Raw genomic sequence first — 3,380 nt, forward strand, 5'->3', positions numbered from 1 at the left:
ACGTGTACTATGTTTAATATTTAAGAAGTACTAGGGTACTGAAAATAATCATTTTCTATTGCAAATCATATTTGTTAAACAATGAATAAATTATAGGTACGGGTCGCATGCACTAAGTCTTGTTTCTATCACTATCCAAACGTACATTTTTACATGTACCCTGGGAAAAAATCTTCACACGGTATTTGTGGATATTGATATAAAGAAGTGCCTGTGCTATGTGGATGCACTTTACAAAATATTCTAGTTCAAAATTTAACTTTAAAATAATATATTTAGTTTACTTATAAAGCCACCGACCATGTTTATCTTCCAGGAAGGGGGAGGGGTCGTGTGTTTAGATTTTATTATCATATTATAATTGTTTTTTCAATAAATGGATGAGTTAAAAATCATAGAATTTGGAGCTTTTTTCAAAAAGATCATACGATAATGTACGTATGTTGTGTCTTCAACCGTAAAATTTTACGTTTAAGGGGATTACTGCTATATGCGACTTCGGGGGAAAATGATTTTTACTTTCTAGAAAACTAAAAATACTTACCATAAAATTAAAACGCATGATCCGATTTTAATCCAAGAAATGTTGTCAGGGCACAACAGTTTACCACCAATATACGAATTTTTCACAACTTATACATCCGAAGTAATCATCGTTTTACATATCTGTAAACGATATACACTTGTCGTTTCCTGTTCACCATACATGTAGAAAGCACTTTCCGCCAGTCATATACTATCAACACGTAAATGTCGTTCATATTTGATCATTTCCCGTGTCAGAACCAACAACGGCCTATTGCAGCCATTTCTTTCCCGACAGACGAAAATCAACATGAAATGGAGATAATTGAACTCGGGTTGGTTTTTGCCTGATCCAGGAAAGACAATTATATATTTATATATATATATTGTGTCCAGAAAGTGAATTTCAAATTTTCCGTGTGTATATCTTAAGAGGTTTTCTACGTCAGAAGATTTATTTGGAGTGTTTTTTCTGCTATGATTTCTGAACTGGTGTCACATCATAACAATGTTTAGTTAGGCCACATGAAGTAGGTTGAAGCCAGTACAATATTGAGTTAATGCATATTTGTCTCTTTGATACCACCAAATCCCTTTAAATTAGAAGCTTCTATCAAACTTTAGTACTCGATTTACGATTTAGATATTCAGTTACCTATCATACAAAGTACAATACTAATGCCTATTTTTATTTGTCAATGTATATACAAATGTTAAGCTCTAAACTAGAAAAAAATCAAAGAAGGTGCATTTGTGTAACTTATGTAAAAAGTATCGTACTTTTTCGTTTTCATTTAGTCATTTTCCTTTAGTTATGTTGACTGAAAAAAATGAAAGTGGCGAATTATAGTATTATACATGTAATGCGACTACAAATTTGTAATTGTATGTTTAAAAAAAGTTACCCCTTGTTTTGTCATCATCTTCGTTTTTCAATTCAAATTAGGTAAAAAATGATTAAATGTTTTCGACAATGTTAACCTATTTCACCGACTCGGCGGTGATAAAGATGGTTCATCCTCGATATTCATTTAAAGACTTTACCTAACACACATATCGTGTCTGTAATCAAGAGATCCAACGAGTAACTCGACAGTTTACAAAATATCAAGTGGGCATTCATTGATTGTTGTCTAACATCAATACCGTCGACAAATATTTTACAATGTTACATCTACATTTTTAAAGTTACAAGAAGTTGAAGAACACTCACAGTTAACTATTGATACTTCAATATAGAAGGACTATCATCTTCACGGATAACATTTTATTTGAAATGACATTACCCGTTGCAAGTAAGTTATTTTCATTTAAGTTCATACTTCAGGTTATCGTTCATGCTATACTTTATTTTTTCAAACGTGAAGATATCAACTAAAGTTGCTAATTCATATATCATGTGTATAACCGAATTTTCAAAGGATATATTGATGAAAAACCAACTTATAAACTGATAAGAAATTAAATCTTCTATAACATCAGAAACATACTATCTAAAAATGGTAGGAACTTTTATACGTAAATATGAATGTATAAACATCAGTTTTTGTTAATGTATTAACACACTACCAATGATGTTATTTCTCAGGAAATTGAATATATCCTCATTAAAATATATTATAACATCAACCCATGTTGGAATTACAACTTCATAACTAAGCGTAAACTAGTGAGTAGAAATAAATTTGCAGCTTTGTTTGTTCTAGTTATCATGATATGGTTCGGATAATTTATCACATAAGGTAATAGAACAGTAACTTTTAATTATAGACTCGAAAAAAGATGTTGTGAGGCTGCGTACCATAAGAGTTTACAACAAACAGCAATGTCTGCTTTGTGGCGGAACAAACAATTTACGAAGCTATGAGTGTGGCCATGTTATGTGTAAGGAATGTCTTCAGAATCAAAGGACATGTATTTACTGTGAGCAGAAACATAAGTGATGTATATTGACATTTCTGAGTTCAATTCAGTTAACATTTTGTGGTTGTAACATTTTGTTGACGTTCGTAGTTCACCATTGCAACTTTACTATTTCATTTATACGTACATTTTTGGATAATTATTACAATCATTTCAGTGTTACGCCATTTACATATACTGCAAGAAAAATAAAGTACAATCCAAATAAAATATATGGAATTGTGGTTAAAAAATGAAAATAAAATATAACCTTTTTTTAATTTTTTTCTTATGAATCAAAAGTAGACAAATAAAAATAATATGTTCGCAAAAGTCTTCAATTGGTTGACACACCTTAAATAAAAATGACATTTTGCCTATTCCCATCTTGTTTGACCGGTTGTTAGTTTTGGGAACATGATTCAGTTCCCTAAAAATTCAAGTTGAGGATTCAAAACATATTTCCTAAACTAAAATTTCAAACAATGAGATCGCTTGAAATGGAAGATTTGAGGGATTAGGAAATTTTCTAGATCCAATCCTACTTCTAACGGTTGATGCGTTCTCAGTTTTGCTTGCTTTTGTAATACATGTTATTCATGGAATAAAGAACAAATACATACAATACCTCGTGATATCTTATTCGTGCCATTATGAACCCACAGCATAAATATTTCCATTATTGTATATGTAAAAAAAAATAGATGCAAATATATTAAACATTCCATATTTGTGCTGTTTAGTTTTGGCATTCATCAACACTTTCTTGTTTTCGCAGTATATCTTCATTCGTTATTCATAAAGCTCTTTTACATATATAAAACTTGAATTTATATGATATACACTGAAGATGTATCCACGTAAATCAGACTTATATAATGTGATTTTCCAGTGCCTGTAGACTTTTTCTGTTTGTTTTGATTTTTTCTGTACATTAGCACATAATGAAATTT

At 30.4% G+C, this 3,380-nt stretch overlaps 1 long non-coding RNA gene across 1 annotated transcript; it reads left to right on the forward strand.

Annotated features, from left to right (window-relative positions):
* The first annotated feature begins 974 nt into the window (after positions 1 to 974).
* On the forward strand, positions 975 to 3,038 carry LOC148614189 (uncharacterized). The gene is made up of 3 exons (XR_015923591.1): positions 975 to 1,055; positions 1,714 to 1,820; positions 2,296 to 3,038. It is a non-coding gene; the product is annotated as an uncharacterized LOC148614189 (long non-coding RNA).
* Positions 3,039 to 3,380: the final 342 nt, after the last annotated feature.

This window comes from Perna viridis, chromosome 6 (genome assembly GCF_037379345.1).
Source record: "Perna viridis isolate PV_CMFRI_1.1 ecotype Kerala chromosome 6, ASM3737934v1, whole genome shotgun sequence".
Taxonomy (NCBI): domain Eukaryota; kingdom Metazoa; phylum Mollusca; class Bivalvia; order Mytilida; family Mytilidae; genus Perna; species Perna viridis.